We start from the raw sequence: 13,819 nt of genomic DNA, 5'->3' as shown, positions 1-13,819 counted from the left end.
AGAGAGAGAGAGAGAGAGTTAGTTAAAGCATGCACACACACACACACACAGGTATACATGTATAATTAACTAAGATGGCCAGTGTTAAATTCTTTTGATTAATAAGAATAATCAGGTTATTTTGACTAGTAAATGGCTCTTAAGATATAATCAATTAAAAAGTGCTCCTTAAAAAAATAAGTTAGGCATAGGAAGATAAGTACTGCATCACTTATGTATTTGTAGAGACTAAAATAAATTAATATTATGAAAATTAAATACAATTGTGATTACTAGAGACTAGAATGGGCAGGAGAGAGAGGAGCTGGAGGGAAGACAGATAATGGATTCCAAAATAACAAGAAGCTGGAATAAATTCTAGTGTTCTTCAGCATAGCGGAGTGGCCACAGTTCATAATAACTTATCCTATGTTTTATAAAGAATTAGAAGAAAGGAATTCAAGGGCTCCAAACAAAGAAACAGGCAAATTCTTAAGGAGATGGAGATGCTAATTGCCATGATTTGACCATTATACGTTGTATACATGTATTGAATTATCACACTGTACTCCATAAAAATGTACCATTATTGTATATAAATTAAAAATGAATTTTAAAAAGCTGATGCAATTTCTGAGAATATGTTTCCATGGAGTGACATAGACTGTCTCCTCTGTTTCTGGTGTCGTTCTGCATATGATTTGAGGAGGAGGACAGGTAGTCTTTGAAGCTTCTCCATCAGAGGAAGGCGTGTGTCTCTTTGAACTCCCTCATCCCTGTCCCCCAGCTCTGCAGCGGTGGCTGCTGCCAGGATGGCACTGGGAAAAGGCTCCAAAAGACCCTTGAGGAATTGGGTCGAGGTTGAGGATGTTTAAAATGTGTTCAAGAGAAAGATTTCTCTAGAGATTTCGCCTGGAAGCATTTAAAATATTCTCAGTGGTAGAGGCAGGCTCTAAGTCTTGCCACGTTTCAAAGTAGGATTGATGAGCAAGGAGAACGCTCCCCGAATCACCAGCTTCCCTACAGGAGATGTTCATCTCTACCTATGCCCCCCCTCCACTGGGCCTGCCCAGATGTCTGGGCCCGGGCTGCCATGCTCTGTGTGCTGTCCAATGCTGATCAACACAAAGAGGCAGGGAAGGAAGGCTGTTGTGTGCAAAACGTCACCAGACGTTGAGAGACAGCAGCTCTGATCACGCTCTTACTATGGATCCACTGTCTTTTTGTTGATTGTTCATATGAGCTGGAAAGGGACTCCTGCACCATGAAAGACAGTGAGATGACTTTCGAAGCTATTATGATGTTTTCTCAGTAGACAGCGATGTTTTGAACGAAGAGGCTTTGGGTGAGCTCATTTAGAAACGTGAAATTGAATAAGGTTTCTTTAAATAGAAAGAATCCCATTGTCACAACCTACAAAACTTTGACACAAAGAAGAGTGTAGTGATAAGAGCAAATCAGCACTATCCTATAAAATATAACAGGAGCCATGTTGCACTTTTAAAGTTTTTGGAAACAACATTGAGACAATGTTGACAGAAATAAAATAGGTGAAATTCATTTCAGCAAAGTATTTAAGTTCATTAAATATACAAAATTTAAGGTTTCAACATGTAATCAATATCAAAATTACCAGGGAAATATTTTACATTCAGATAACCTGTATTTAAGTCTTCGATAGCCAATAATTGATAGCTACCATGCTACACCAACTGATATGTTTTCCTTCTTTTATTTCTTCATAAAAGGGTAAATTTTCAGAACCACTGATCTGAACAGGGATTATGTTTTTATTTTTTAGAGTATATTGTGTTGAATTTGATCCTTGCCAAAGTAGTGTCTTTGGCTAAGCAAAGACGTGTGTGTGTGTGTGTGTGTGTGTGTGTGTGTGTATCAACACAAGTTTTGGTCCTCCATAGAGAAATCAATGCACACATCAGTATCCAGGAAGAATGTCAGAAAGTTTTTTGTTATCTACTAAAGCAGTGAATCTCTCCTATGTACCAGGAACTGTTCTAACAAATAAAGCTTATCTTTGCATTTCTAAACAAGACCTGTATTAAATGCGTGTTGATAGAGACTCCCTATGACTTGGAACTTCTCTACCCATTTCTCGCCATTCAGTCCATTAATGAACTTTTATGGGGTTCCTCACACTGACTGAAGGTGCACGACGTAGTAATAAAGCGGCTCCCCAAAGACCCCAGGTTAGTGGGGGAGCGGACCTAGCTGACAACTACATAAAATAGCGTGAATGCTGCTGATTCATACTTAAGAAGAGGCACACTCATTCAGACTGCGGCTGCTCATGATGGAGGGGAGGGACTGAGGGGGTTTCTTTAAAGGTTTGCTGTCTGAGCTGGGTCATGAAGGAATGAACAGGGTTAGAAGAGTTGGGAGATGGCCTCTTCAGTGGTAGGGGTCGGGGAGGGGTGAAGATGCATCCAGCAGGGGCCAGAGGCATGAGACAAGGTGGCAGCTTTGAAGAACTGCAGGTAACTGAGGCTCTCTGTTGTGTAGGAATGAAGGGTTCAGTGTTTCAAGAGGTGAACAATGCTCAGATTATTAGAACCTTTATGTTTCAAGCTATTGAGCTCAATCTTGAAAATCAAAAGAAGAATTAAAGGATCCTTATCAGGAGAATGATGTGGTTGGATTTCTGTTTTGGGAAACTCATTTTAGCTTCAGTATGGAGAATGGATTTGAGGGCTGTAAGACGAGGCAGAAAAACTCAGTTTTGAAGTTTTTTCAATGACTGTGAGAGGAACAGGAAGAGAGTGACCTGCAACAGAGGCCAGAGCTATGAATTAGCATTGAGTTTGAAAGAGATTTGGGAAGAGGATTAATAGGAATGGGTGTGCAGTTGTGAGGGAAAAAGACATAGACATCAGGAGAGATCAGACTTTTAGACCTGGCTGGTTTTATAACTGTGGAAGTTTCATACAAAATTATGAATTCACAAGTGCCTGGTTGCTTCTCGGGGGCTTAGAAGTCCCAAATTTGGGGGACAGGCCTTGGAACGTAAGCTTCCAAATTAAACTGAATTTTTCCTGCTCCCAGATTTATTTGGATGACAGAGATGCAATAGGGAAGGAGAGGATCTGTGGGGGAAGATGATTCTGATTTGAACTATTTTTGAGAGGCAGATGGTGCATTTACATGGTGATGCCGGACACTGACACAGAGCGCATGATGGCTGTGGATTGCAGAGGTTTCTGGAAGTCAGAACTTGAATGAAGTCACAGGAATCGATGGCACCATCCTGTGTAGAAGAAAAGGTGTGCCCTGTCTCTGGGAAAGACCAACATTCTGCAGTGGGAAGAAAATTGTCTGAGAGGGAGTGAGCAGGAAGCTCTTGGGGAGTCAAGTAAAACAAGGTACCAGGAATGAGTTTCCAGGACTGCTCAGAGATACAGTTTGCAGATCTGTCACTGTTCATGACAGACAACCCACACGCTCTAGTGGCCCCAAGAGTGCTGAAGATTTAATTTGCAAGTACCTTGAGAGATGAAAAGTCTCTCCACTCCATATTGTATCACTAGTGACTGATGGTTCTTCACTTTAGAAGGTGTTCTTTCTCTGATTTTCCACGAACCACAACCTCAGGAAAGGGCTGAGTATTATTCTCTTCCCTATTGATTCTTCCAAATTGGCATTTTGTTCACTCCTTTGTAGCACATCTCATTGGGACATGCAACCTTCTACCTCTTTCTTTCTAGGTACCATTTCCATACTCTTGGTCAGTCTCCTCATTCATAAATAATGTTAGCACCTTCCTTAGGGTAACCAGCCTGAATACCTGGACAACCTTTGTACTATCCCCATACTGTTACTACTTTCTGCTCAGTGACCTCACTTCTTCTCTGCAGCTGACATTAAACCCTCTCTTTTTGTATCTGTGGCCCCTTAATTTTCTAATAGAAAATCCAGAAATTGATCAGACACATGGAGTCTAAGCTCATTTTTTTAAGTCTGATCTGCATAGCATGTCTCTTACTTCTCTATCTAATTGGTCTCTAAAGTCAGTCACTCTCTGTGACACTGTCTTATTCTCCTCTCAATTCCCACATCATTAAAGTTGGGTAAGTAACTCCAGAGAGAACTTGTGTCTTCTCTGAAGGCCTCATTTCCCATAGGAAAATAACTCTGAGCAGTGCCCAGAAGGCAATTCATGTGAAGATACACACAGGAACCAAGCAAGAAATGAATAGTAGCAGTGGAGAATGGGCTTAAATGGAAAGCTATATCCTATCCATAGTCATTCAAATTTGAACCTTTTAAAAAGACCATTTTGATCAAACAAAACTACTATGAGTCCTTCTTCTAGTCTTTGTATCCTCAGCATCTGCAAATAAAAATGTAAATCAGGTAAATATTATTAAGCACTTGGAACATTGTCTGGTAAGGCTATACAGGGGTTGGAGGCACATAAAAAATCTGGTACACAGATTTCATTTAAAAGTTTGGAAAATATGCTCTTGGCCCCTGGCCCTCTGATTTAAGGAACCAACATGATTTCAGAATATCTGGAAACATAGTAACTAGAATCATAGTGATCAGGATCCAATATCCAGCCCAACTTCCTCCGTGTTACAGATGAAGAAACGAGTCCAGAGAAGTTTGGCCACTACTGCACAAGGGTTCACTGCCCCCCTCACATAAAAGCCAACACCACGGTACCAAAGTCTTTGCAAAAAGAGTTTTATTGAAGGTCAATGGACAAAGAGACTGGAGGAGTTCTCAAATTTGTCTTTCCATAGGCTGATAGTAAAGAAATGTAAGTAGTTTGGACAAGGGGAGCCAGGATTGATTGGTTGTGACCAGGAGTCTTGGTGGAATAGTCTGTAGCTGGTATGCAGATCCAGGTGGAACTTGTGAATCATCCTGGTCTTTTTGCAGCTGTTGACAGAAACCCTCACCTATAATCTAGGTCCATAAGGTCGTCTGATCACTCCTGAGAATCCACTTTTTGGAGATTTTTGGTTCTACCAGGCTCTCATAATCATTTTAGGTCAGGTCCTAGAGTTTTGCCCCTGTATCTTAGGAAAAAGTTTGGATAGTTTTTTATGAAAGTTGCCATTCTGTGGCCCAATTTTACTACCAATCACACCTTGTCTTGGCCCCTCAAGAAACAGCTAGTATTCTAGATGTTAGGTCTAAAGCTGCTAGAGGTAGCTAGCTATTCATCCAGCACTTATTTAAAGAGAACATAATTCTGATGGCTCTGCTGTAAGTCTACCATTAAGGATTTTATTCTTTTGGAAATGCTCTAGGATATGGCTGAGGCAGGTATCAACCAAGAAGAGGCTGAGACAGAATTCTTAAATCCAAAGTGTCATGAGGCTGCTGCCCTTGTAGCATGAGTGATGTTGATAAGCAAAGACAACAAGAATTATCAAGCCTGCTCATTCAGAAATGGTCCCCCACCCCGGAACCCACCTATGCTCCTGTCACTAATGAAGCTGGTCACAGGTAGCCAAGCCAGCATGCATTGGCTGTTGGGTGAGATAAACTGTTTTCAGTGAGGCTGTAACTTAGTGGCTGTCTATGTTGCTGCACCCAGAAGGAAGAATAAAGTGTAGAAAGATACTTCTGGTCCCTGGCTGTGTTTAGAGCATGGGGAATTATAGAGGGGTGCTCATTGAGAGGCAGTAGAGGTAGCAGGGGGCCAAAGCTACCCCACTACTGACTTTGCTGTATGGGATATTGTTGGGTCCCAGCCCCTAGTATAACCATAGAGGGGTTGAATGAGCTCTTATTGTCTTTGGGTGCCAAAAAGTGATGCTTATTTCGTGTTTTCATATTTATATTTAATATTTATACTTAAGAACTCCTTGAGAAATATGAACACTTTTCCCATTATTCTTTCATAGCTCTCTTCTTTACTGATCTAAAGATAATTGTAGTGTCGATGATAGAATGACAACTTCTCTTTCTGGATAGAGAACTAGAATATTCTATATATTTTTTGTTACCATCTGTTAACAAAGCCAATGGCTTCTTGAAAGATAAAATGACCTCCTCTATGTCTCCTAAATTTCCCATCTTGTTCTCTTTAAATCCAGGGCATAAATAAAAGGATCAAGGATTTGTAAGAAATAAAAAGATTATTCCTGCTTCCCTTTCCAATTAAAAAAAAATCAAATAACTTCCTTAAAGCCCTAAAAGCTAGAAACCAGTCATGGTTTCTTTTAGCCAGTGTAGGCTGCACATTTAATCTGCCAGGGTGCTGAATTATTGATGCTATATTTCTTTTTTCTTAATTTTGTAATACTTCTTGTAAACTTGGCTTCACCCTGGGCTTTCATCCTGATTTCACATTTTTATTTTAGCCCATGACAAGTATTAATAATTTAAAGTCTGGAGTTACATCTTATCAATCTCCTTTGGAGAGTTTGCAAGGCAAAATTGATTGAAATAAAATTCTGTGTTCAGGATGTTTACTATGGAAAGACACAGCTGCACTGTTTGATGAGTAAGGCCATATCAATGTGTTAACCAGCATGCACATATGTTAAGGTAGAGATTCAGCACAGGTTTGTTTTATTTTTTATTTTTTAAATAACTCATTAGGTTTAGTAAAGTTGTTGAAATAAAATGGCCAAAGTAATTCATAAGAAGGCATGATGCTTGGAGACTTCAGGCCAGGATAAACACCCTCTCTAATTTAAACAAAATTGACTTAAGATGGAACTGTATGCATAGCCACCTCAAGAGCTGGGAATGGCTGACAGGGGTAATAGAACATTAGCTGTTTTTTTAACGGCTAGAGTAGGTGACGGGTAGTGGAAATGAGAAATTGGAAGTTTGATTTTTTTTCCTTCAATTTAGTAGACTTCAGGAAAAATATCTATTTTTTTTAATTTTGGAAAGGGAATTGAAATTTCTAAATTTGATGTGGCTCAATCTGATAGTTCTGTAAGAAAAAATTAAATTATTAACATTTCTTATTTTAAATTTATAGATGCCAAAGATTTACAAATAATTATTTTCTCCTTTTTAGCATCTACTCAACTGGCCCCCATGCAGTTCTGAAAATAAATAAAAGTTTCTGTGGTTGCATTATAGTGAAAAATGTGCCTACTGGAAGATTCTAGTGCTAGAAAGCTACGCTTCCAGAAGTAGGAGGTCTGCTCTGTGTGGGAAACTTGGTAGGCTTACTCAATGAATCCGACTCAGTTAGAACTGATCACTCTGCAGTGATAGTCTTTGTCTTCCTGTCCTTAAAGTAGCACCAAGTACAAGGCTCTGTACAGGGAAGAAAGCACCCTTCTATTCATTATGCCTATTAACTGTGATCAGTCACGTGGCGTTTATATGTGTTTCAGCCAGGAAAAGCCCCTGGGGTCGTGAGCCACAGCATTTTGATAAGAGATTCTCACCAAGTGAGAGGAAGGATCTCATTAGGGACCATGTGAGGTAAAGTGCCTATGTGTCTGCCCACTTCATGTTCCAGGACCACTGAGCCATGCCAGGAGCTGCATACATTAAGTCATTTGTTAGATGCATAAATAAATACTAGAAGCTTCCAATTCCACACAATGACTTGATCTAAATCTAATATCACAGCAGTTTCTCCCTTTACAATAGGAGTATCATCTCCAGCTCAGTCTCTTAGATTCCGCAGGACTTCTAATTGCTTGCTTTTCTCCCGGTTTCTCTAGCTTCATCCTCTTCAAATGCCACCTCTAACCCCGCTACAGTATCATATCTTTATTTTAGAATGGTTATACCAGCTTGTGTTTTAGATTCCCTCGGCTCTTATTCTCTGCCTCCAATTCAAGATCTTTTCCTCTTATCTGGAATGGTAAAGCCTCAGATTTTATTTGGTTCTAGGTAGTCTACCACTCCCCATCTGTCTCTGAAATTTACGAATCTTATTGGTCTTAGAGGCTTCAGACCTTGAGATGTTAGAACTGGAAGATGCCTTTGAAATGTTCCTATTAAATCTCTCCAGTTTTCAGAAGGAAAAACTAAGGACTAGTCACCCAGAAGGCCAAGAACAGGAGGAAAAGAAGTTCTCTGCTTCTCAGGCACTGCCTTGAGAGTCTGTGGAAGAACTGTGTCAGCAGGGCATCTTCAGCACCAGCATCTGCAGGTCAGAAAGGAAGGAGAAAGAGACGGGAAGGCCCTGAAAGAAAAGAGAAATACATAAATACACAACTATCCATCAGATTGCTGGTGTTTCTCGTTTGCACATGGGGTGATGCTGTGATAGTGATGGCAAGGTACCAGGTGACAGCCATCTGCACTACTATTTAGAATCAGCTTCCAAGTAAATTTGGGTCACCGTTCCATATGGCATACTATCTAAACCCTTATTTTTATCCTTCCTATGTTGTTCATCTTTGTGTAATTGTAACAAAATACCTGAGATAATCAACTTATAAGAATGAAAGATTTATTCTACTTCACAGTTTTGGAGACTTAGTTAGTCCATTGAGATTAGGCCTGTACACATCATGGCAGGAGTGAAAGGTAAAAGAAACCACCCTCCTCATGGTACCCAAAGGGAGAGAAGGTCCCAACCACCCCTACAAGGGCATTTCCTCCATGACCTGGCTCGATTCCACTAGGTCCCACATCGTAAAGTTTTTACCACCTTCTGAAGTACCACAGATTGGGGACCAAGTCTTTAACACATGGATTTTGGGGCAGGGGGGAGATATTCAAGATCCAAACTACTGCACTTCCTGTTTTTAATTTTTTTAAAAAAGTTTTAACAGAAGTTATCACTTCCACTGAGTGATACTACAAGTATTTTGGAACACACCAAAAAGATTTCTGAGACTAGAAGATTTACACTTTGCTCCTTTATGAATTTGGAGTCAATGGAACATTTGAGATGAAGAAATGGCTGTGCAATTGTGCTCCTGAGATTTTCTAGGCATTAAAAAATAAACTGACCAGAAATAAAGTACCTAAAATTGAGTGTACTTTTAATGCCTTAGTCCTGAAAGATTCTACCAGTCAATAATTCTGCCTGCCTGAAACTTTATATTCTGATATTTGTCTTAATCAAAAAGCATTTTTAAAATTTTTATTGGTTCTTTTTTAGGTATACATGACAATAAAATCCATTTTGATGTAATATATGCATGAAATATATCTTTTTCTAGTTAGAATCCCATTCTTGTGGATGTACATACTGGTGAGATTCACTGTGATATTTTAATATATGTACATAGGAAAATTATGTCAGATTCATTCCATAGTCTTTCCTTTTTCTCTCTTTCCTCCCTTTCCTTCATTCCCCATTGTCCAATCTACTGAAATTATACTCTCTCCCACTCCCCTTCTTATTGTAGTATAGGTTCCATGTATCAGAGAAAACATTCCACCTTTGTCTTTTGGGGACTGACTTAGTTCACTTAGCATGATGGTCTGCAGACTCATTCATTTACTGCCAAATTTCGTAAGTCATTCTTCTTTATCCATTTTTCAGTTGAAGGGGACTTACGTTGGTTCCATAGTTTAGCTATTATGAATTGAGCTGCTATAAACATTGATATGGCTGTGTCACTATAGCATGCTGATTTTAAGTACTTTGGGTATATACTGAAGAGAGGAATAACTGGGTCAAATTGTTGTTCCATTGCTAGTTTTCTAAGGAATTCCATACTGCTTTCCAGAGTAGTTGCACCAATTTTCAGTCCCACCAGCAATGTATGAGTGTAACTTTTCTTCCACATCCTCACCAGCATTTATTGTTACTTGTATTCTTGATAATTGTCATTCTGACTGAAGTGAGATAGAATGTCAGTGTAGTTTTAATTTTCATTTCTTTAATTGCTAGAGATGTTGAACATTTTCAAAAAGCATTTTTAAACAGGTTTCCATGTTTTGTTTTTCCAACCTAGGTATTCAGTGTGTGTTTAAATCTGTTTGTTAAGATCTTTCTTAGGAGTTTAGTTATGCTTTTATGAGAAGAAATCATAAATATTTTGCATAAATTGAGATACACTATGTAATGCACCATGCATTTTTAAAGCTCAGTCTGGACCCTTGTTTCCATTCATTTTCAGGTCTTCTATGTCAGATGGTTTCATTTCTCTGTTATTGAGCAGATGTTGACACTCAAAGAAAAAGTACTGTGTATGTGGAATAATTATCCTCTGGATACCCTAAAGTACTTTAACTGGCCCTCAGAGCTCAAAAGAACATATACTGGTCTTGCCATAAATTTAAAACTTTACAGAATAAAAAGTGTTAACATTTTTACTTAACAAGAGAATTTTTGGTACTCATCTCTACCAGGTTCCTGGTATCTGATGTACTTTTGAATATGTCGGACATTCTTCTTCATCTAAGGCAGACAAACGTCTTTAACGTTAAAGATAAATGAAGCTCTATCCACTTCCATGTTTCACTCAAAGGTGTTGGATATTTTTGTCTTCAATTAAAAACAAATGCACATTTAAAGGAAGAGGTAGCCTAGACAAAGTAACGCTCACTGAGGTTAGATGAGCAAGTTCAAGATTCTTCTCTGCTACTTACCATCAATGTCATCTTGAAGAAGTCACAGTGTTTGTCACAGTTCAAGCTTGTTCACTGTTCTCCAGAGCCCGTTGCTGAATTGAAAATAGGGTGGTTTGTTTGATGTATAAATTTAAAGAGTTCTGGAAAATAACCTACTTAGGTTTTCTGAGTACCATAACCCTTCTGTTCAACAGTGAAAGCTTTAAATATAATATCCTGGGAGTTGCTTTAAACTGCTAAGTTTTTCTTTACTTGTTTTGTAGTAACAGAAGACTAATAACAGTGTTCATGAAAGTTTATGTCCTAAGGATTGGGTTAAAATGTAATTGGCAGTAGGATGTACTCATTAAATGACATTTTGGATTGAATGGAAGATGCAATTTTGCTTTTAAACCAATGGCCCTAGTTCTGTTTATTTAAAAAAAAATCAGGATTGTAGGTTTAAGCTCTGGAAAAATTGTGTAATACTAGAAAAGTTTACACTATATGCTAGGAATGGGTTCTTGTCTGTTAAAATAATTTCAAGTGACAAGTGAAGACATTTTTAATGACTATTGGAGGGTAAGAGAAGTCCAAAATAATTTCTGATCCCGTGTCAAGGCAAAGTCCTTCAGAATTTGAGTATAGTTAGACAAAAAAATATGCATGAATAATTATTAAAAGCAAAGTTTGGGGTATACAGGGTGGCTTTATCTGGTACTGTTGAAATCCACTAGCTTGAGGTAGGATGAATAAAGCAAATTATGGTGGGGAATCAAAACTACAGTGGTAGTTGATACTGAATGTTGCTCTGTTCCAGGCTTTGTTATTTTATCACATGCTGCTCTTATTTCTGAAACCATATTACTTCATCATTACTCAAAAAGTTGCTCTCCTCTCCATGAAAGTGCCATTATGCTGACTATTTGGATGTCATATATTAAATTTATACTGCAAAGTTTAAATATGAATCTGGAGTACAAATAAGATGAATAATTTATACCTAAAGAACAAAGAAGTGTTCTTTGGTAATTGTGGTTTCTGAGTATTCAAGTCTTTGATGAAATTTGACTTAGAATTTGTCAAATCTGCACATACATAAGCATAGATTAAATTTTAATTTAGTTTTGATATGCTTTTTAATATCAAAGTTGTAGCATTATAATTGGATTATAACAAACTCAATTTATATGTTGCCAAAGTAGTCGATTCTAGAATTCTAGTTATGATTATTACCATTATAATTACTCTTGAAAGACCTGGGAATCACTAAATATTAAAAGTGCTAATAAGGAAAATTAAATTCTAGAAAGTTTAAGTCTACATTTTGAATAAAATATGTCTTTCATGCCTTGTGATCACCGCACACTTGTAAATTCCATGTGTTTTCGTATTTATTTTCATCCTCCACAATTCCAATTGTTATTCCTTTTAAAAATACTTCCTGGAGCTTTTCTGAGGCAGACATGGTTGTGGGTGCTGTGGAGCTACATTTTGTCAGCTTCTGTTCCTAATTCACCCCTGTTCACTCCTGCCCAGGAGCAAGTGGTTCAGGAAGCCACACCACAGCAATGGCTTTGAAAGATACTGGAAAGACACCCATAAAACCAGAGGTGGTGGTTCACCAAAATAGAATCACTCTTGCCAGCATGAAATCCCCAGAGAAGGTGTGGCTGACTTAATCAGAGGTACAAAGAGAAAGAATCTGAAAGTGAAAAGACCAGTTTGGATGCCTATAAAGACCATGAGAATTACTACAAGAAACGTTCCTTGTGCAAAAGATTCTAACACCTGATATCATTTCCAAATGGGATTTGGGCTCCTGGACTTGCAAAATCCTTTTAGGGTTGTTGAACAGATCACTACCATCAGCACTGAACTGGGTGGAGGTTAAAGTCAACATTGCAGATGCCAAAGACAACTATTTTAATGAATTAATTATCTGTTGTTTAAAGCAAAAAGGAAATGCTTCATTCATTATGCAAATCATTGACACTCTCTCTGTCTCTGCACATACACCGAAATACATTTATTTCTGAACCATTTGAGGATGATTTATATATCTGTGTCCCTCCCCCCAAGTGCTGTGAGGTGCATTTTCTAAGAAAAGAATATCATCTTATTTTAAAATAGTGCAGTTATCAACTTCAGTAAATTTTACACTGATGCCTTTTATCTAACCTGCCACTTCTATTCCAATTTCATCAGTTGATCCATTAATATCCTTTAAAAGCATTTACCATCCTGTACAGGTTCCAGTCTGGAACTGGGTATTGCACCGAGTACCTTTGACTTTCTTTACTCTGAAACATTTCCACTGTCATTCTTTGCTTTTGCATTAACATTTTTGAAGAATACCAAATCATCACCTGTCATCTTTGTAAAAAATAGTATTATTATTCTTATCTTGGGTTTGTCTGATGTTTCTTTGGGATGGGTTACAACTTTTGCATTGTTATTTTGTATCCTTAAAGTATCATGCCTGGAATCACATGGTATCTATGCACCCACTTCTAGATAACATTGATTTGGCTAGGCCACAGTGCCTGGTTATTCAATCAAATGCTAATCTAGGTCTTACATTGAAGATATTCTATGAATGTTATCAAAATCTGTAATCTTTTGATTTTTAAGAGAGATTATCCCAAATAATTTTGATGGGCTTAATTCAATTAGTTGAAAGCCTGGGTTTCCTTGTAGTAGAGAAATGCTTTGTATTTATGTGGCTGGAAACTTCTCATGTGTGAAAGTTCCCTCCCATCCTTCTTGATGGCCTGCCCTATGAACATCAGGCTTGCTTATTCAGCCACGATTGTGTAAGCCAACTTCTTGCAATAAATCTGTTAATATGTCCCGATTGATTGGGTTTTTTCTAATGGAACCATATCTGACAAATTTAAATTCATATTAGTTTCCTATTGCTGCTATAACATATTAACATAAATTTAAACAATAAAGTTTATTGTTTAGATTTCTAGGAATCAAAAGTCGAAAATATGTTGCAGGGCTGCATTCCTTCCAAAGCCCTATTTCCTTTCTCTTTACAGCTTGTACAGACTGCCTGTGTTCCTTGGCTTCTGGACCCTCCATAATTCTGATCTCTACTTATTTTGAAAGTCTTCTTTTCTGATTCTTTAACACACTTGGTTCCCTCTTTCCCTTATAAAGATTCTTGTAAATATATTGAGTCCATCTAAATTATCCAGCAAAATTTCTCCATCAAAATGTCCTTAATTTAATCTTGTCAGCAAAGTCCCTTTGGGCCTGTAAATCAACATATTCACAGGAGATGAAGATTAAGAAGTCATTTTTGAGAAGAGGTCAATTTTCTGTGCATCTGGGTTCAATATGTTGGAGAAGCTACTAAATATTCCAAGATTAT

At 38.0% G+C, this 13,819-nt stretch overlaps 1 pseudogene; it reads left to right on the top strand.

Moving 5' to 3' along the window:
• Positions 1 to 12,008: 12,008 nt before the first annotated feature.
• On the top strand, positions 12,009 to 12,476 carry LOC143380088 (small ribosomal subunit protein uS10 pseudogene; annotated as a pseudogene).
• The last annotated feature ends 1,343 nt before the right edge of the window (positions 12,477 to 13,819 follow it).

Source organism: Callospermophilus lateralis, chromosome 14 (genome assembly GCF_048772815.1).
Source record: "Callospermophilus lateralis isolate mCalLat2 chromosome 14, mCalLat2.hap1, whole genome shotgun sequence".
Taxonomy (NCBI): domain Eukaryota; kingdom Metazoa; phylum Chordata; class Mammalia; order Rodentia; family Sciuridae; genus Callospermophilus; species Callospermophilus lateralis.
Note: the sequence above shows the minus strand (reverse complement) of the source record. Positions and strands in the feature narration are given on the sequence as shown.